Consider the following 23,312-nt stretch of genomic DNA (forward strand, 5'->3'; position numbering starts at 1 on the left):
GACGTCACACTGACAAACCACACAAATGTTTCTGCTAGTTTATCCTTTTTGACCTGTTTATACTATTTTTTCAATGATCATATCTTTTTGCTGATTAATACGATACATGTTTAAGCGAATAGATGAGTAACGTTAAGATGGAATCACACGATGCTCGATTTCTTGAATGATAGCATACAGTCATACCTGCTCTGATGTATGCTAGAATTCGTTCGTACATTGAGCACTGCATGCTGCATATACATGATTTTTATTACGATATATTTATTATGGATTACTTCATAGCTTATTTCCTTGCGTGCATCAATCAAAAGAAATATTGCTAATTTCATAATTATTTATCAAACTGTATGCATCAAAGCAAGCACAGCAACATGTGTATACGCATGCGTGCATGCTTATCATTCAAGAGCATCATGTGATTTCATCTTTTCAATGTCACAATTAATACAACATAAATTTTAAATTTTTCAAACTTTAAGATTATAAAAGAATTTTCAAACGTTTATTTCACAATTTTAGCAAAATGAGGAAAAACAATGAATATGCTATATAATTAATTAATTTAAAAAAATACTAGTTTTAATATTATTATATGCGTCAATTTACATTATCTATCAATTTATATAAATCTAATTTACATTAGCTTAACATCAACTTATCGTCTTAGCTATTTTATAAATTATGATGATAATTTATTGATTTCAGTTCTTTTTTAAAACTTTAAATTAATTATCATTTTTAAAGATATCTTATATCTATTATTAATAAACTCTGAAAATATTACATTTTCTTACATTCTTATGGTTAAATAAGAATCGAATTAGAGAGAGAAGAATATGTACCTATAAGAAAATCCAAATCTCAGAGACATCGTCTTTTAATAGATATAGTTCCTTTCAGAAAAATATTAGATATTCTTTAAGATATCAATCTTCTTATTATCGATCTATAAATTCTACTTTTTTTATATTAAAAATTAATATAATTGAATATGTAATAATTTACATATTTTTATCATAATACATATAATTACATTATATTGATAACTATATTAATATAAAAATATTATTAGTACATTTTGTATATTTTTTAAAAGCTTACATATTTACGTGCAACTATTAATAAAGTTTATATGTAAAAAATAAAATCATAAGAGTTTCTATTATAATTTATATTACCTAAAAAGATTTCAAGATATTTCAAGTAAAATCACAAAAATTGTAATTGTTCTTTTAACTGTATAAATCAAATCTTTAAAAACATATCATTATAACATGCAAACACAATATAAAATAATCGCGTTAGCGCAAAATGCAAAGTTAAATAGAAGCCTAAAATTAGTTCTATCGATCACCTCTATCGAGATTCCTTTAGCAGCACATTGTTTCGTTTCACAAATTCACCAGTACCATCCGTCGGTTTTAATCATTTTTACCTGCATTAACTGCATATGGTATATTCTAGTGTTATTAGTCAACAAAAATTTGTAAATAGAGAAGTACTTACAAATTATAATGAAACAATTTTCCAAAAATTTTCTGAGAACATCTTTTGAACACGTTTTTCCTCCGATTCTTGCACTCTCATAAAGATAACTGGTTTGCACAGTTATTTTAACTTCGATCATTTCGGCAGCAAATCCGCATGTATGAGCTTGATATACTGATTCGAGAATATTTACATCATTGATCTATATTAACTGTATACAAAAAATTATATGACATCACATTGAAAATTAGACACCTTTAAATTAAAGGAGGGAGGGAACAAAACTACTTATACATGTTATACATATATGTGAATCACTGAGTAATTATCATCTATATGTATTATAAAATAATTTAAATTAGTGTTTTAAATAATTTCTACACTTTTACATTATCGATTCTCTATATTTTTTATGAATAATGCAAGGCGACTTTACTATTTTTATAATTAATATGTATTGTTAGATACTATTATCTCTAATAGAAGTTTTTATCGACAGTAGACGAGATGAGTAATAATGCTTCCTAAGTTCAGAGGTGCTAGTGTCTAATTTTCAATATGGCGCAGATACAACAATACCTTGATTGGTATTCATAGTATATACTTATATTTAAGATTGTCTTAAGTCAGACTTAAGATGTCATCAATCAGAGAGTTGTATCAGCATCTTAAGACATTACTTAAGACAGTCTTAAAATAAGAATAGACTATAAATAACGGCCCTTGTTATATAAAAGGAAAGATTGTATCTAGTCATTTCATAATTTACATGTATTTATACATAATATGCACTTACACTCCCATTTTTACAAAGATTAATGCAATATACATTTAAGAAAAAGTGGAAAATAAAATTTAATCTAAAAATAATAGTATTTAAGAACATGAAGAAGATTGATATATGTTTGAAATAGACGAAGAACAGCGAAAGCTGAAGCTCTTTTTTGTTTGCACATCTTTTAACAAATTTTTATCTTATATCTTAAGATTATTTTCTAATTTATCGCATCGGAAGCTAACTCTACATAAAAAATAATTTTGTAAAATGAAATTTTATACCTTGTAAAAAACGTGGAGAGCAGATATACCATACCGTCCAAACTTGCATACGTCATTTTGCAAAGAGACAGAGTAACACAATAAAAATTCTTATATTTTTGTGACCGTCAAATTATGCTCCAAAAAAAAAAAATAAAATAAATTCCAATAAATTAATTTTTTATTTTTAAATATACACAAAAGACATAATAAGAAAAGAAACATATAATATAGTTTTAATGTAAACATTAATAATATCGTTGAATTAATTCTGCATATGAAATACCGAATTTCTATAAAATGTGTTATTTTGATAATTATAAGAATATTATATCTTTCAAAAAAAAATAAATTTACTCTTTTAAATTCCATTTTAATTGGTAATTATCTAGAATCTGTACTAATTGTATTTATATAAAAGATATTTTTATTGTTTTACATGAAAACGTATAATTATTTCCTCCTTTTTTTAAATTCTTTTAATAATTTATTACATCTATTTAAGATAAAAAGCTTCCAAAAAGATAATGCATGTACGTATAATTTATAGATATTATATGAGAGTAAAATATAAATACTAGGAAGAAAAAATTTTACTGAGAAGATTAATTGCATGTAAATTATTAATAATTGTTATTAAAAAACAAAACATTTCTTTTATAACTTTATAATAAATTGCACATTTGCAATTTTTCTGTTCCAATCGGTGGCGCCGCCTGCAGTTCATAAGATTGCATTCTTCCCACCATTTTCTCTGTTGCATCGTATAATATGTTCTTACTATCTATACTTCAATAATAGATAATCAAACAAGAAATACATATGTATAGTTTTCTACTTATTAGAATATCTTATCAAATATGTCTATTTTATGTACAAAGTGATATGTGTTGATCAAAATAAATAATAATAATTTTCATATTAAGAATTATATCAAAATATATTATTACTTTAGAATTACCATATATTTCAATTTTAATTTAATTTTCATGAACTTTAATGAGTCGATCTTATAGAATACTAAATAAGGAATGTATTACATACATATATATATTTGTTATTCGTTCTTTTTATATCAAATATTAGAACTCAAACCTATTATAGTTGTAAATTTTTGATACTAATATTCGATATAAAAGAACGGATAACAAATATATTATATATATGCATATGTAATACATTCCTTATTTAATATTTTATAAGATCGACTCATTAAAATTTATGAAAATTAAATTAAAATTGAAATATATGATAGTTCTAATGTAATAACATATTTTGATGTAATTCTTAATATGAAAATTATTATTATTTGTTTTGATCAACACTTTGTTTTGATATCACTTTGTGCACAAAATAGACATATTTGATAAGATATTCTAATAAGTAAAAATATTTTTCCGTCTAAAACAAAAACATATAATTAGATTAAAGAGATATTTCCAATATAAATAAATAGAATAGAAATTCGTTATTCTATTATATTTATTTATATTGGAAATATCTCTTTAATCTAATTATATGTTTCTTTCTTAGACGAAAAAATATTTTTAACAGTAATTTAATCTAACAAGAAAATAATCTTGAATTGTGTAAACCCACATAACATTAATTTTTTAAATTATTTTATACCTACTTCTAAATTATATAAAATATTTAACAAATACTAATTTGTTTCTAAATAAATAAAAAGAATAATAAGGAAAGAAATTAATAATTGTATTTATTACGTATATACGCAGCAATTAACAAGCAATTTATCTTTCGTCTTTTTACACTGCTTGCTTTTTTTTAAACGCTAAACTGCTAAGTTAAACATGCTAAGTTAAACGTTTAAGCGAATTTTAATTAGAAAGCTTTTATTGCATTTCTGGATAGGACCACGTGCTTGCACGGTATATATCGGCTTCGAAATATCATAGCATTGCGGCGGCCATAAGAGCGGCCCCGCGGAATATTCATAGGACCTGGGTCCGAATTCTAAGGGACGCTAACGCCCAATAAGCGACTATTTCGCAGAAATAGTATAATTCTGTTGGCTGTAAAGGTTAAACGAGGGTTCTTGGCCTTCAATTATCAGAGACCGTCCGCAGGCAGCAACATGCCGGAATATTCTTAAGGCGCCCGCCTTTCGATGATCGGCTCGAATCTCATAACTATGGTCGGCCGTTTTAACATTTACGACCTGTGAGCTATAACTTATAAAAATGTCGATCGGATTTGACGCGTTAAATGAAAAAATTGCTGCGCTTGGTGAATAATAAAATATTATGTCCAGAAGTTGCAGAAGTATGTGAGTATTATTTTACAGACGAAGCTCCACGAAGCAACGTCACTTGAAAACACAAAATGTACTAACAAAAAAACATAAGAAACTTAACAAAATGTTTTAATTCCTGATATTTATTGCCACAACGATAGAAAAATTATTCAGTACTTTGTGACCATGTTTCGTGTTAAACTGAGCGAAAACGCTACATCGTTGCTTATGAAAAATTCAGGAGATCCTTCTAGAAAGATACATTTTCCAAAGCACAGTTTCAATGACCAGTTTAACATAATATATTGTACGATGTTCTGTGAGTGATATTCTGTGTTTTTATTTTTAACTTCTAAATCGTGAAAGCAATCTGCCCTCATATATTGTATAATTTTAAATCGTTCAAAAAGAAATAACTGTACACATAATAGTTGTAAGAACAAAATTAATCGAGAGTACAAAGTACAAAGATAAGAATAGATAGAGTGATTGAGAGAGATTAGATAGGTACAAATGAAAATATAAATATAAATTTATTCAAAAATATATTAGTGTATTATAAACTTCAATATTCTCGGCTTTACTATAATATTTATTAAATTATTATGTAATTAATACAGTACGATACTTGTTCTGTATGTTTTTCAGAATTGAAAGAAAACTATTTTTCAACTTAATAGAAAAAAAATATATTTTTAGAAATATGATCAAATATATAATTTTAATTTCTATTTCATTTCACAATTCTAAAAAAAAAATCATCCTTTTTGAGTTATGACAATTTTAATGTTCTACAATCTACAAAATTATAACGAATCCAGAATAATTTATTAAAAGTCACATAACTCGAAATATCACTAACAATTTATATTTACTTTAATCGGTGACTAAATTAAAAATAAAACAATTTCTAAGAATAACAAATAATGTTGAAATGATTAAAATGATAAAATTAAAAATAAAACAATTTCTTCTTCAAATTCGATTACCAAAACTATTTTAACTCTAAATGTTCTCCATAGAAGATTATTTTTTATTTACAAAAACAGTACAACTGAAAATATATATCACTTGTACAGAAGATATATTATTTAGAAGACTTTAGAACAAAATGAATATTTGGACGGACTCTGAAATTAAGTTAGGTTACTTTTAATGATTGATAGTAACTCGAAAATCATTTTTTTTTTAATTGTATCACTTTTCAAATAAGGGAACGATATATATTTTACGAGATACATCCATATACATATAGTTTACGATTGAACGTTCGATTTCTCCTGTAGTTTTCTTTCGACTTTAAGCGAAGGAAAGAGAAAATGTCGACTCCATCATCCCTAGAGGGTTCATCCCCTCCTCATCTGTGCGAGAACCCCCTTTTTCCTTTCTTCTATAGCGTTTCTCCAGCATGGAAAAGCACGCGATTCTCTGAGCGGCAAAGGTTGCTCAAGGCGTTACCACTGGCAACCGATAAAACTGCGGAAGACCCTCCTGATCCCCTTTCGAAGAAACTTGTTAGGAATTTCTCCCGATCAGCCCAGTTATTGAGTAAGCTTATTAAGAATGATCGATACATTTGATATTATATAATTGCTAGAAACATCGAAAATGGCTTCTCTCTCTCTTTCTCTCTCTCTCTCTCTCTCTCTCTCTCTCTCTCTCTCTCTCTCTCTCTCTTTCTCTCTATTTTACTATAAAGAAAGTAAAAGAATTTTTTTGGATGTATGCTTCTTTAGAAAGCTTTTTTAAAATTTTTATCCTTTTTCCTTTTATTGAAATATTTATTTCTAATGTGGAATAAAATAGGTGTATTATTAATTAATTTAAATTCAGCAATAATTAAGAAAATGAATTCACACATAATTCTCTCTCTCTCTCTCTCTCTCTCATATATAATTCACGTTTTCAAACATATAAACACACATAAAGTATTTCTCGGGAAACAAATTCAAATATCACTATAATGAAATGTTTTTATTCGATTCATACATTTATTGTAATATTTATTAAATATTAAATAAATAAGGACGATCAAGAAAATAAAATGTTGTTATAGCTACTTTCGGAAGACATAAACCACAATTTCCGGAAGCAGCAGAGAAGGGCAACATCGATCCCTTGCATTGGGTCAGGAAAATATAAACGGGGTCGATATTGAGCTAGCAAGGGGAAAGGCACCAACTCCCCAAAAAGCTCTAATATGTCTCATGAGTTTTCCACGAGGCACGTGAACGTAATTACGAACATTCCTATCGAAATAAGTTACAAGAACGTGAGAAAAAGCTATTTTCGTAAATGTAGTTATAAATATGTGTGTTAAATTTTGTTAAGTAAAGCTGCGTGTCGTTAGGACATAAAATAATTTAATATACTAATTTAATAAAAATAATATCATAATTAATCCGTATACAAATATATATACATATTTAAAATAAAATAAAATAGAAATAGGAGTACATGCTCCTTTTTCCTGGTTTAGTATTTTATAAAGTTTTATTTTTCTAATCTTAATTACATTAACTTTTCGTAAGCACACATATTTTTATTTACTCCATAGGCACTTTGGGTTTTTATCTAGTTCAATTTTTAAAATTATATTCTGAGCTTTGAAAAAAATCTAGAAAAATTTAGGATTAGTTTTCAACATTTCTGTTATATTGCCAAATAATTATTTAACTCAAACATCTAAAATCTTTATTTAACAAAAATTGAAATTTGTCAAGAAATTTTAGAGTGAAATTTCACCTGGGTAAGAAAAATTAAAATGTGCCTACGAAAGATTAATAATGCTAAATTTACAAAATTTTAGTCAATGATCTAAATGGCGCCGCGCTTCTACGTGTGTGAGATAAGTAAAAGTATGGCAATAGGTATGGCTATAAATTTCATGTGCTTCGTTCTCCGAAACGGCTTGTATCCCGCGTTCAGGAAGGACATCGGCCCGGTTTTCACTAATCGTGCGTGCGGTGAACACATAGAGTCGAAATTCAAAGAGAGGGCATGCCATTTACAATCGAATCATAAAAAAAGAGAAGGGAATGAATGACGAACAAACGGATCCGCGATGTACAGGAAAGATTCCCTGCTCTTCGGGGTCGTTACCCCTTTTCGGATTTAGGTCGCCGCCCCAAGGGAGCTCAACTTCCGTATCATCGATGGGAAAATTCGTTTGGTTATAATGATTATATGAACGCGCGTCCTCGATTTTTCATTCTCCCACACGAACAAGATGGCGGCTTACAATCGTGAGAACTATTATGACTTTTCTGCTGTGGGGCTTTTAATTCATGACTCATGAGAATCATAAGGATATTAGTCATATTTAGCAGGGACAATCGAATATGTTCGAAACTATTAAATAGCAATTAGGTTTTATCAATGACATTGTCAATAAAATCTAAGTGAATTCGAGTATTAAAAGTTGATGATTTCTTCTTCTGAAATTCTTTTGTTCTCTCTCTCTCTCTCTCTCTATATATATATATATATATATATATCTCACTTTCTTCCTCCTTAATATACTTATACTTTTTAATTCGTTTTGCTGGCATATTTTAGCCATTCTTTCCTATGGTTTTGGTAATATTATTCATCCATACTTAATTCCCATCGCAGAATCTCGCATGACCTAGATATGATCTCGTTATTGTACGCGTGTGTTTAGAGCATATCCAGCACACGATAATAAATCGCGTACACGTAGATAGGAACACGGCTGGCGTAACACACGTGCAAGTGCCTGTGAAACTAGAGAAGATCTTGTTAGCCATTCAGCTGTACCTGACACGCCCATTCATCCCCCTCACCAATACCTTTGCAAGAAAGTTCCTCGTAGAGTACTTCCGGGTTAGAAACTAACTTACTGTGAACCGTTGAGGAATCAAAAATAACCGTCTTACTTATATATGTATATTCACATATTCTCCATTCTCATAAGATTATGATAATTTTTGTATATATTCCTACAAGAAACACTACGTACAATGAGATTAACAGAAAACAAGACATTTTCTCTGTGAAATTAAATTTATTTAAGAAATGAAAGAATAATATACTTTGCATATATGTTTTCTAGTTTCAGCTTATAATATTAATGTATCATTTTATATTTTACAAACAATTAAACAAATAATTTTCTCTTAATTTCCCTATTTTTAAGGCATATGAATTTTTTATTTTATAATATAATTTTACCATCTCGACTACTTTAACAAATTCTATACTATTCTATATTAAACTGTTAGTCATTTTTTCTAAATATATTTTATATTATCTCGTGCTGTTAAATGGTATTTTTTCTCGAGAACCCGGATTATATTTTTTTTTTGCATGTCACATTGTATTACTGAAACTTTGTTATATCTATAGGCAAATCGTTCAATAAAACGAAGGGTTTTTGTCGAAAAAAGACTTAAACGACATTAGAAAATTCCATTGTTTGAGAAGGCGGGAGTCTTGGAAACTTAGGTCTGAAAACGAAAGGAAAACGACACGTATCTACAACACTATTCTAAAGTGCTGTTAACTTAAAGGCTCAAATACGCATTCATACACGCATACATGTGTACACACGTACACACGCTCGACCAATCCCAGGCATATCGGCTTCTAGGAATTCATAGGCGTAGGATTAGCTCTAAAGAAGATCTTTAGACGACCGATCTACACAGATTTTTTTTCTAAATATTTGTGAAATTATATGAGACATCAGTTTATTACTCAAAGTATAATAATTTTTTTTATGCAAGATAGTTTGACAGAAAGTGGAATAAAAATAGAAAATAATAAAAGTTTCTCTATCATTAAGAACAGCTTTTCTAAAATTATTTTAAAACGTTGCGAAGTTTTTGGCAAGAAATGTTCATCCAACCTAATAGCAAATAATCTTAGAAGAATTATTAAATATATTTCTATATTATTATCGAGAAACTGATGTAATTGTAAACGTAACAAAATTGCATATTTTAATAAAATTTAAATATTAAAAGAACTTTTTTTTTTCTTTTTTTATTCTTAAATTTCTTCGTAAATCATAAAAAATATCGAAATATGTAATTACAATTCGAAAAAGATTTCGGCGCATGGATTGCAAAATTGGATATGTATATAAATTCAGTCTGAAATATTTAAGTCTGAAATATTTATTAAGATCTTTGACCGAAAATAGGTTTATTTCTCTCAATTAATTCAAAATATATTTTAAAATATCTATACGAGTAAAATAAGTAAAAAAATTTATATTTAAAAAATTATTAGGTTGTATGGAATTTTTAATGTAATATTACATTTAGAATTCAAGTTCTTTATGGAAAATTATAACACTTAGGAAACTTTTTGCGTTCACAAAATCTGTTATAACTATTATAAAGATTATAAAAATTTTTAATCTGTGTTTAGAAAGCGACAATTTAGGAAGCGATATTTGTATTATGTATAAAAATTTTTCTTTATCTCATTTTAATTCATAAATGTTATTTATTATTATATGATGTTTAAGTCAGACTTGCAGTGAAAAATCTATTTCTCTCACTTTGTGTTAATTTACAATTATAAAAAGTTATTTTAGAGCATTGCTCTGTATATAAAAAACAATAATGCTTTTTCAATTTTGTCGTATTGTATAAATAGTATAGTACTTTTTACTTGATTTATTATCGCAAAAAGTTAACACTCTACCTAAATATTATCATATTAAGAATATTATGTAGGTATATATACATAAATATTGGATTTTAATATAAAAATAATTTTTTCTCAATTTTAACTGTTCTCCAGCAAGTCGAAGTTAGGCCAAAAACTTTTGAATCTCTTACGTTTGCATTTATTATTACATCCTGACTAGGACTATACGACCGGAAACGAAGCCTGCGTTTTCCGCATCGAGTTTTCGTGATGGGGAAAAAATGTGAGGAGCTGATGGAAGGAAAAAGAAGAATCGAAGAGAGAAGGGATACACAAGGGTAGGATGTATCTGGCAGCGGGAAAGAATTTTTTCATGATTTGAACGTTGTGGCAGAGCAGAAGCTGAGAGAAAAAGGTAGACAAGAGAAAAGGTAGGAGAGACAGAGGGGTTAAAGTTTAGGAAAAAAGGAGAAATAAATAAAACCATTCTCTCTCTCTCTCTCTCTCTCCTGTGACGTTCCTCCGGGGAGAATGGTCAGATGGAGGGTGCGTTAGCCCGCGCTTTTTCGGCACGAGCTACCTCGCAAGTTCTAATTGGTCGATGGGTAGGCAGCCATCTTCCAAATGGGCGTAGCCGATGGTTAATGCGGGGTGACTCACCCTGCACACCGAAAAGTGCCTGTGCCTCTCGTCCAGCAACCCCCTCTTGTTTCCATCGGTCCTCTCGCTCCGTCTATTTGTCTCTATCTAAACCTTCCCCGTGAATAACGCCCTTTCCTTTTCCATGCTTATCTTTCTCTTTCCGTTCTTCTTGATTTTGCTAACATTTTGATCTCTGTCCAATTTAATTAATGTTTATCTTTATCCATTTTCTTAAGATGTCCCAATCTATTTTCAATTGTTTTAGATTCCGTGTTTTTATTTCATTATTTAATTTTAATCTCACTTCTCCTTTTCTTATTTTCCATGATTAGATTTTTATAGTCCCGATTAGAAATAAAGATAATTCTTTCCACTACACATATATATACTTTTTACTATTCACATTATTTTGTGAAAACATTTTATTAGAGTGAAGTTTTTAATTTATTATCTATTTGACAGATTTATTGAAAAATACTTTTTTTTTCTCATTATATTATTATATATTATCAAGAAATTCAAATCACTTAGTGTTTTCTTATAACGTATATGACTTCTTACAAATACAAATTTATTAGCTTTAAGACTTTTTAAATAATATTTTATTACTTCGAGATTTTCTTTTTGCCTATCTGATAGATGTGTTTCGCGAAAATACTTTTCCAAATATTTTTTTCTTTTTAGTTTCTTTCTTGTTACATTAAATTTTGTTCTCATTACTTGCTTTTACATTTCCTCACTTCACCTAGTTTCTCTTAACTGTTCTTCCAATTAATCATGCTGTATTGTCCAACTTTTCATCAATATTTCGGTATTTTTGCCTATGATTCAGCACTTTTCCCTTTCTCCCTCGACGTCTCCTTTATTATCCTTGTTCTTCATCTATTTCACTCGATTCCACTACTTTCTGTCCCCTGCTATCTCCTGCTACCCTCCTTCGGCGTTCACGCTGTGCTCACTCCCTGAGACTTTCACGGTCGCCACCACCCTTGAAACATCTACCGTGATCGAAGCGAAGGAAGGGTGGAGGGAAGGTCGCATACCCAGAACAACTTTCCCTCGCCGATTTCCAGCACGTGGATAGAGAAGGGAGAGCCGGCTTACAACACCACCGAGTCTCGCGACTGTTGACTACATCTGAGTTTTTCTATATAGATATGCCGTTTGTTTTCTCTTATTTTCGGGCAAATATTTTTCGGGATGGTAATTTCAGGAGGGATACACAGTTCTTATTTGTTTACGCTGGTATTGATCGCATGTCGCTTCCATTTATTAATAAAAAAGCGCTTTTGCGAATAATATGTTAGGATCAAATAAAATAAGAAAAATAAAACAGAATTATGTCAAGAATTATCTTCTAGTAATATCTAATATTCTGTTCCCTATTTGTTATTTATATTCTTTTCGCATTAATGCAATACGTAAAAGAAAAACATATAATTAAATCGTGCTTCTCATAATCTTTTGGAGTTAATAGTGAATTTATTGTACTTACTTAATTATTATAAAAAAATGAAGTTTTTATTTTAATTAAAATAATTCAAATGTGTGTAGAAACGTAGCATAAAGCAAATTAAATTTTTTGATATTTCTGATAAAAAGATTTATCAAAAATGTCAAACAATTAAGTTTTCTTTGTATTACATGTGTAAATTATTCTTATTAAAATATACTTTATATTCATTCTTTTTTTTATGTAAATTATGTTATTTTGGTTCCTTGAAATTAATTAGTGTTTGTATTATAATAAAGATGTCATAAATGAGTCTTACTGTTGTCAGTAATTGTTTTTTAAATTTTTCCAATTCCGAAAGGATATACATGCATTTATGGAACATACAAATTGCACTCTGAATGCATCGTAGCGTAAATTGCATTATCCCTTGGCGAGGCGGCATCGCTCCATCACGACTATCTCACCAATACGGCATCAAACATGTACATACACCGCACACGATGCACAGCATGCGTGTGCAGAATACACGCAGTGCATTGCCCTCCCCTCTTTCCCACTACGAGTGCATCCGCCAATGGATGGAGGCAGCGAATGAGCAATGCATTCAGAATGTCTTCTCGGAACATTGCGATCAATTCGTAACGACTGCATAACATAATTGTTATATCATGCATATAATATAGATTGTGTATAAATATAGATTGATTAATTCTTGTAAATGGGAAACATTTTACATTTACACGATTTTATTAGGAAGTGTTTATAAAAACTTAATTTAATTTAGTATTTATTTTAGTATTTAATTTAGTTAAATAAATTTATTATGTTGTCATATTTTTAAAGAAAGGGACAATTCAATTTAAAGATAGATTTTTGTTACAATTTAATTAATATGAAAGAAAAATGACATGTAGATTTTAATTACATTTGAGAGAATTGATATCTAAAATGTGAAAAAAGAGTGAAAGTATAATTACATCACGCTTATGAACAAATTTAATTCGCAATTTCATAATCTCGAATTGTGGATAAAATGGAATTATTGCTTTCCATCCGTCTATAATCTACATCAATAGGCACGTAAAGGAATAGAGTTATAAATGTTCTATGGGCAATCGACAGCGTCCTCGAATACATTAATTCTCATTTCTTAGAAAGCGAGACAGCAACTTTCGCACAATAATGAAGCAATAAAAGGCATAATAAGACAGTATATAAAACAAAAATAACTGAAGCCCTTTGTAATTTATCTCTACGTAGATAATATGATAGGGACGATTCTATAGCCAACACCAACCTATACGTGGCTCATGCCCGACACTGCTATAAAGTGCATTATCCCCCTTCTATCCCCACTATCCGCATTATCTCCCTCTCCCGATGCAGCCCCTCCAATGACCATGAAAGCACCACCATCGCTATCGTTGCACGGCGCTTGTTGGCTCCCCTCACAATCCCGACAATGACGAGTTGCATGCGACATGCAATTTACCGATGCACGCCGTCGATTCGAGGACAAAAGAGGGGACCGCCGCGAGGGCGCCTCCCTTACTCACTCCCTCTTTTTGAAGCACACTGACGAACGACTTCCGGAGAGCTAGAAGATTATGTCCGTGTCCTCAACTGTATAGCTTTCACCAATCCGACGACGCACTACAATAATAATTCGACGCGTATGCGCATCATGTTGCATCGCCCGGCATTAGGTGCATTTTGTGCATTGGTGTCATTAACCTCGATCAAAATCAGTTATAATTTGCATTGTGAATTATGAGGGATTAATAATAATATTTAATAATAATATAATATGAGAGACTAATAATAATATTTAATAATGATATATAATAAAATAATATTTTTTATCAGGTTTTTAATCACATAATAGTAACTAGAAAAATGTAGACTACGACATTATACTCTTTTTTTATTTTTCTTATATTATTTCTGTCTTTATAATAAATGAGAAATATACATATAATGTACACAAATTATGAGTAGATATATAGGGTCATTTTTGTGAAGTAATAGATACTAAAAGAAAAAAAGAGGGCTAAGATGAACAGTCAAAAGATATTATATAAAAATAAAATTAAATAAAATCTTATTTTAAAACGTATAGAACATTTCGACTAACTGAATTTTCTTTAGCCAAAATAAATAAACAATATATAAAATAGAGCCGAAAATAAATAAAATTAAAATTATAAAATTATAAAGAAATTGGAAGACAAAATGATTAAAGATCACAAGAGTCCAAACAAATGTACACAAAAACAAAATAATCTAATAAAAATAACAAACATTTTTTAATTCAATTTTATTTAAATATTCTTTCTTTTTCATTGAGTATAAAAATATATTTAAGGATATTTCTGAAAAGATACTATATGATATATATCAAATATAATAGAAACTCATACCTTAATTATTTTTTAAATATATTTTGTCTTAGACATATTTTACTTTCAAAATTAACACAAAATTCACACAGTAAGAAAGAACAGCAAAAAACAAAACATTTATTATTAATCTTTTTTGATGACACAGCGCATAATTTATGTCCATATAAAAAATAATTGTAGTATTTTGAAAAATCATACATAATAAAACATTCTGTTTTTAAAGCAACGATAATTTTATTTACAATGTGTTATAAAAATATATGTATACTATAAAATAACTTTCACTGAAAAAAAATCTTAAATTTCAATAAATATTTATTTAAATAGTACCAAGTATTTATTAAATATAAAAATATATTTATTTGATACAAAAAAAAAACATTAATTTGATTTAACAATCACTTCTTTTTATTAAGTAAATATTTACTTATTGTATGTAAATGTTCAATTGGCAGTATTGAAACAAATATTTATTTAAATTTAGACTTTTTTCAGTGTATTAATAAGTATACACCCAAAAAACTAAAGTGAACTTTTAAAATTTATTATGTGAAAGTTTTTTGCTGGCCTTTGTAGCTGAATAGCACCTAAATAGAATTGTTTTTGCAAGCAATTTTTATTGGATAAGAATAACTTTATTGATAAAAAAATCGCACACAACAATTTGTATGAACCATTTAAATATTTTGTCACAATTTTTATCACAAATCTATGTTTTTTATTATTGCACTTTCTACATTTATTGTCTTATCTCTTTTTTCTCCCTAAACCATTGATCTTTTTCGACTTTATACATTAAAAATAAATTAGTAAATAAATGCAACTAATTGTAAGTAATAAATCCGTTGAAAATATTTAATTGCAATAATTTCTAAATTTTCAGTTTGCATCTTTTTAACTTCGTGGCTTTGATTATTTGATAATACAAGATTTTAGCAAGAATTTATAGTAAAGTAACGTTTGCGATCGCGAATTTTAGGCCGCCATTCTTACGCTGTATCCATAACTGGCGCCCCAATCTGCCCTTTTGCTTACCATATGCACAGAAGCGCATATACATGCATTTATTCACACAGAAAATTGCCGAATATGCCTCCATAATTACATTTTAAATTTGCTTTTTTATCGGTTATTGTATCAAATGCACATGTCACATTTATTCTAAGTTCTAACATATGATTAAGAAAAATATACGCTCTTCCATATTATACAAGTCTTGATAATATGCAAGAAAAATTATCAAAAGTAATTGAAATTTAAAATTATATAATCAATAAAACATTATATAATTCAAGATATACGTGCATTTTTATCTCATATAGTACATTAAATCTTCAAGAAATAAAGACAGCAAGAAAGAAAGAAGAAAAAATTCGCGAAAAATTAAAAGAGATTTTAAAGAACCAGATTATTATTAAATAATAGTAATTTAATATAAAAACAATCTCAAACATTTGCAATAAAAATATTTGTCCATTCTTTTAATAGTCTACATTACGAACACGGATATAGACGTTGAATAGCGTATTTGTTTAAAATTTGAATTCAATCCTTTGCTCGCACGCAAAATCAAGAAACGTTAACTGTCGGAATCGCAAATTGCCTTCATCATGTGATTATGTCCTTTTAACACGGCGCGACCACAGAATAGATTACAAAAGTCTAGCCATTCTCCATCTGGTATAGGACATTTAGGAAAGGTGGCTAGGAGAACGGCTATAGGATGCAACGGTTGAGCCCAAAGAGAATTCAAATGGATGCAATAAAAGTTCGAATTAAGAGGCATTAGCAACGCAAGTCGCACGCAAGGAAAGATTAACTGTCGAAAGATAGAAGCAAAAGCGTTGTCGCAAAAAACATTGTCGTTGAATTAATATATCCCTTTCGCACGTGATCGTATGAGTAATAAAACCTTAGGACAAGAATTTAAAATTTTTGCTAATAAAGATGCCCCTTCAAAGTGAGATAAAGAAATATATTGTTATTCAGATATCGCTGTTTCTGAAGGGTGAAATAATATTCAAATTTAAATATAAACAATACTAATAAAAAATATTAATTATGACTATCCATAATAATAAAAATACATTTAAAAATATTATTATAATAAATATTATACTTATATTTACGTACGTAAATTATTCTATGACATTTTTATTTTATTGATTATTAATGTTGATTTGAATATAAAACACATTTTATTACAATTATAATAAAGATATAATAATCACAAAATATAGTCAAGAACTAACTGAAAATAGTAACATTTATATTTTTATAAATCGCTTGAAATGTTTTTTTTCAGATTTAGACATTTAACTTTGGGTATAATATTTACGTATGACAAATGCTATTTGTTTACGTGAAAACATATAAGCAGCAATAGAAAGAATTCATTGAAAAAAATCAAGAAAGGAACTTCTTTGCGAAGTGCAACGACCACCAAATAAAACTAATAAAACTTGGAAGGTAGCTCATGTTTTCGCGGATCCTTCCTCATCCTCGGATGAGTGCCTTCACAGTAGTTGAAGACAAGGTGGCGGTACCTTCGCTCGTAGAAAAAGGGCGAAGTAAAAAAAAGGATAGAGAAGCGAAGCGAGGCATAAAAGCGCAAGCGAGAGAGAAAAAGAAAAATAGAGAATAGAAGTGAGAAAGAAGAGAGGAGAGGAGAGAGAGAGAGAGAGAGAGAGAGAGAGAAGGAGATAGAATTAGGTCCTTCAAAAAGGGAACTCCCGGCAGCCTCTCTGAATATTGTCATCGCGGGATCCATCCGTGAGATCCGCTTCTTTTGTGCACCGCCAACTTTTTTCTTCCGATTTCACGGCGGCATAATGGATTCCCCGATCCTTTGGATGCGCTCGTTACCACGGCATTCGTAACGGCCGCAGCTGCCCGGCTAGAACGCGATAGCGCAATATGTATATATAAATACATAGATTGTCGGTCATGTATCTATTACTTCGGCATGAAGCATCGAATTGACGGTTACGTGTTAATAATCTTCATTGTGAGATAATTAAACGCCACTATAATAAGAATCAATTAAATTCTGTCTTTTTTCCAAGAAAAATTTATAATTGTGTCATCTCATCTCGCTACAAAATCCATTTAAAAGTTGAAATCGATTACATAAATGCTATACGATCTCTTCTCTATTTCAAGAAAAATAAGTACATTTAATCAAAAATTTTCTATTCAGTTATACTCGTTTTTGTTAATTATACTCATTTTTGTTCGATGATTTGACGAATATTTTGAAACTTTATAGACATAGATAGCATAATAAAAGATACATTTATGCATAATAAAAATAAAAATACATTATGCTTGAATAATAAGTGATAAGTAAAACATGAACATTTTTATTTTGTATAATTTATTCTTTAAAATTTACAATGGGAATCAGTATTGTTATCTTGTCGTGACAACTTCTTCGTTAAATTAATAGTCTTACTATGATAATTGTTTTCTTATACACGTACAAATCGTATTGATATTTGAATATCTTTAATGTGTAAGTTACAATTTAATCTGTGAATACTTCTCAATCGTCAAATACAAACAAGGTATTACAATTATATCTGTGATATTCAGATATGAAATCGCAATGCTTATAAATATTTCAAAAAATTAAATATAAGTGAGTTTTGCAAAAATTAGGTGTACTTTAATCTATGATAAAATGATGAAATTCAAGGTAGAGCGACTTCCATAAATAATGTACGGTTCCTGATGCGTACGAAAAGAGGGAAACGCATCTACATACGTGCTATGGCATATTTTGCTAGGGCTAGATCCGCTAGAGAAATAGGCAGGGACACGATAGTCGTTTAGGAAAAAGGGGTGTAGGAGAGAGAGAGAAAGAAGGAAACCGAGGCAATGCCAGCTGCGCTACTATAACATAGCCTAAGCATAGGAACCTACCACCAATAGAAGCCAACTGTTCATTAGTCTGTTGGTACAGGCTGTTCCAAATTGTCCTCGTCGTTGAATCTGCGAGGATGTGCTTAAGTCATTCTATGTTTAAAAGTCCTAGAAATGCTCGCGTACCGATCATTTTGCGGTAAAACCAAGTTTCGAGGTGAAGAAGTTAGTCCCTTAAAACATTTGCGGTCGCGCTGCACGCCACTACAAATTGTCCTCGAAACGATTAAGGTTCATCATCGGTAGTATTGTGCTAGGGTGACTCCTGTCTCATTGAACATTGATACATTTTTAAATGCTCGCCCTTAAAACAATGATTTTAATAATATTCGTAAGAAATGCATAATTTTTCAACAATCAATATGAAATGAGATTTGTTCTCAATTGATAGATAAATTTAAAAAAAGAAATAAGAAAAATAAAGTCTTGATCATGAAGAAAAAATAATTGTTTAAACAAAAATATATTTATGAATGAATATTGCGTTCGAATAAAACCGTATTTGAATAATTTGCGCGCAAATATAAGAAGAAATGTACAAAATAAAAAAATTATTCATTTATCATAGTAATTTTGAAGCATTCAGTTCTTTTGATATAATTACAAGTAATCCAGAGATTTATTCCCAACGCTTTAAAAAATAATAAATTTATCAGTCAAATTTTAACTCGCGGATTTATTTATGTATTTATCGCTGTAGATTGCAAAATAAAAAATATTCCTTTCTATCGATTGTCATAAATATTTTACATAAATAGGTCGCATCAGATAATTGAAATCCATTCCCAATAAGTAAGCTCAGATTGATTTCTTTCAATATTTAATGTCTTGCCGCGATATCAAGCGAAGAAATGATCTCAATATATGAAATAGAAGTCTAATAGATTGACTTCTTTCTTCACTGCAGCCGGAACGAAAAGTGTTATTAACGCGACAATGCGAATGCGAACTTGTGCTAAAAAAGCTTCTAGCGACAGATGCGAAACAAAATTGCGTTCGTTCGAAACTGCTATAGAAACGGCAGCTGCTTCGCTGGCAAGTCAGAAATCTCCTAAACCCTGTCTTACCGATTGTTACAGCACTCTGATAATTGAAAGTTTAAAAATAAAAAAAGCTGTATTTCAAAGAATTGGAATTATTTATTTTAGTTACAAATTTTTAATATTATGATACAATGCTATAAGAATCAATAATTATTTAATCTATTGTTTATGCATCTCAATACAAAATGAATACGTTTTTATCCAAACATAACATAATTATTTAATAGCTATTATGATTAAAGGTGAATTTGAGAATTATTAAATATTATAATTATGAAATAATACGAGATACTTAGTAGGTTAGCTCATTTAAAAAGATGTTTTACCGATCGGTACATTAAAATTGAATTGATATGAATTCTCTTGTGAAAGATTAATAATCAATAACAATCTTATCATATTTTTTTGCAAAACTATATACATAATCCTTAAGCAATGCTTAATAAAGATACTGTGTATATTGTCATAAGTAAAATATTGTCATAAGTAAAATATTGTCATAAGTAAAGTTTTTCATCACATTAACATCTTTCTAGGATGCCTGATTGAGCATCAAATTATTGAATTGCTTGTCAATTAAATTTGTGTATTATTACAGTAGTTTAATTCTGTTCGTATATCCGAAAACCAATTCGCAGTTCAAATGACTACATATTTAATAGATATATAAATTCACATGAAAATTATTTAAGCATCTAAGATCCAGTTTGGATTGTTATAGGCTTTAAATTAGGCTCTTATTTGTGCAGTCACATATACGGTCTTAATAAATCATTTATTAAAGTACTTTTATTCAAGAAATTGAATATAGCAAGGTTATATACGAATGACTTTTACATAAATGAGTTGCACAATAATAATAAAATAATTAAAATTCAGTGCTTAAAATTATATTATTTGTGATTTTTTAAAACAATGCAAGAATTTGGTACAGCCTGCATATGCATATAATATTTATTTTAGAAGTTATTAAAAAACGCGAACCAATGAGCCATCTTTAAAAATCAGTGTACAGATAGAAATTGCTATCACAATACTGCTTTTCGTTTGGACGGCTATCGGAAGATAGCCATCCACAGTTTTCCGAAAATTTTCTCTTTTTTCCAAATCTCCTTCCTGGATGCATTCTGCCGAGAGCAGCCGGCCCATCATGGGGGCAGATTGCACTCTTTGGTAGACCCAACTGGAAACATTTGCCACATGGCGCAGCTGCACAACCCAGAGACCGAGGTGTCTGTTTTCAATTCATTTTCCCTTGAATTTTCCCTTTCATTCGATCGACACGGCGAAGACAGAAGATGGAGATACTACGGCCTTCGAAAGTTGAAATACGAAAACAACTCGACAAATAAACAGACAAACGAGTACCACTTGTTTTGAAAAATTATTTAAAAGAAAACAATATTTGTTTTGTCAATCCTCTCGTACACGAATGCATTGTCCCGTTTGGTAATTAAATTTTGATACCATTTTTTTCAATATGTTGTTTCTACTTCGAGATGACTCTTCCTCCGCGCGATTTATTTTAATGGTCATTTTTTAATTTTCTTATATACAAAAATTTGCATAATTCATATTTATACAATTTATATTATATTAAACAAACATTCTTCAAAAAGTTTTAAGTTTCATACCATCCGCTAAAAAATACAAATGATAGTATGACTATTCCATATGCAATCTTATAATGTAGTACGTTAATTATTTTTTTTTATAGACAAATATGTTTACTACCGTAATACGTACAATAAGAATTGAACTAAACAGCATTTAACTGATATTATTTTATAAGACATGCGCTATAAATGTAGTTGTTTGCTCTTTACTCATGTTTACTTATTTGAATCATCCTCGATTAAATTTCTCAAGCCGCTTCTGTAGGTAACTATATAAGTCAAATGTAATTGTTATGAATTCGGAGAAGCATAAAGACAAAAATTAGGAAAATTAGAAACTAAAATTTTTTCGTTTTCTCATAAGTGTTTCACCAATAATAATTATTTTATAATATCCAAATACTAAACAGAGATAAAGAATAATTCAATAATAACTGCAAGAACTGCACAATAAGATCTTAGCAAAATTATAGACCGGAGCTCAATACACTGCGAATATATTCACAAACATTTATACTTCATGAACACTCATATACATACATTTTTGCGAGTGATAGTATAATAACGTACAAGAAAGAAAAAGTAGAATATTTAAAAAAGTAGAATATAACCTGAAAACAAGGATAAAAGTATGGAAAAACGCCGAGAGAACATGTGCCATGTAATGATGTAACATCAGTCTGCTGGCGTTGAAGAAATTTTTCACGGAAAAAAAAAAGTTCATTAGTATTTCTTTTTCTAACTTCCCCGCATTTCTCGGATAACACGACATTATGACATTTGTGAATGGTGTCGTTGACGTCACAATAATTAAACCGCGGTCGCTGGCGGCTCGCGTTCTCACTTCTCGCTTCTCACTAATTAATCGTAATTTATTAACGACATCTTTGCTTGGCGTTCGAGTACAGGCAGGTGAATAGAAACAACATGGGCGCGGTTTCTTCCTTTTTTCGTCCTCTTCCATGGCTTCGAGCATAGTACCCTGACCCTGGGCACATGGCCAGCTGTCTCACTCCACCCCTTTTGTAAGAGGCACACATTCTAAGAGTGGGATTTGTCTATCCCTGCGCAGGCAAAAGAGGAAAGAGAAAGAAAGAGAGAAAGAGAGAAAGAGGGGGAGAGAGAGAGAGAGAGAGAGAGAGAGAGAGAGAGAGAGAGAGAGATATGTATGGTGCGCAAGGACGGCAGGATCGTCGGGCGAGAGAAACAGGGCGAAGGAACTTTTGTGGAGCCCGCGGAATAATTAGCATGCTCTCCTCAGCAGCCTAATTTTAATGGAACACCGACATACGGCGTTTCATATTGTAATTCGGCCTACATTGTAGCGCGCTCGCACGGTCTTGAATATTATTATCTACCGCGTTTCCTCCAGCGAAATCTTTACACACGCTGTAAAGTATCATGCATATCATATGCACTACTACTCAATTGAATCCGAGCATCCTGAAGAAATTTAGACAAAAGATTTCTTATACGAGACATTAACTTTGTTCACAATAATTAAGAAATTTTCGCGATATTGTAATATTTATGTGTGCATTCAAATTAACTTGTATGATATTGAAGTAATGAATGATGTAAAAGTTTATGGGAAAGATTCACAGGATAACTATTTCATTCGTAATTCTCATTTCTCAAGTTAGGATAAACTTGTATTTATAAAAAATATGATATCTGTAGAAATATGAATTAATAGACAAACAATGAGAATCACAAAAATACATTGTTCCTTAATTGAGATTATATATGTTGCGTTCTCACTTTTCGCTAATTTGTCAATAAAATTAATAAATACCAAATAATCAATTTTTCTCGCAATTA

General features: G+C 29.6%; 1 protein-coding gene and 1 long non-coding RNA gene across 4 annotated transcripts in view; both read left to right on the plus strand.

The window, feature by feature from the left end:
- The window catches only part of LOC147907628 (uncharacterized), a 28,139-nt gene extending 6,027 nt beyond the window's left edge, over nucleotides 1–22,112 (plus strand). The window contains exon 2 of the long non-coding RNA XR_015547181.1: nucleotides 17,214–22,112. This is a non-coding gene — a long non-coding RNA (uncharacterized LOC147907628). The remainder of the gene's footprint in view (nucleotides 1–17,213) is intronic.
- Nucleotides 1–23,312, plus strand: part of Imp (IGF-II mRNA-binding protein) — a 150,563-nt gene that overhangs the window by 13,377 nt on the left and 113,874 nt on the right. The window lies entirely within an intron of this gene.

Source organism: Acromyrmex echinatior, chromosome 13 (assembly GCF_024713525.1).
Source record: "Acromyrmex echinatior isolate Ae372 chromosome 13, ASM2471352v2, whole genome shotgun sequence".
In the NCBI taxonomy this organism is placed as follows: Eukaryota; Metazoa; Arthropoda; class Insecta; order Hymenoptera; family Formicidae; genus Acromyrmex; species Acromyrmex echinatior.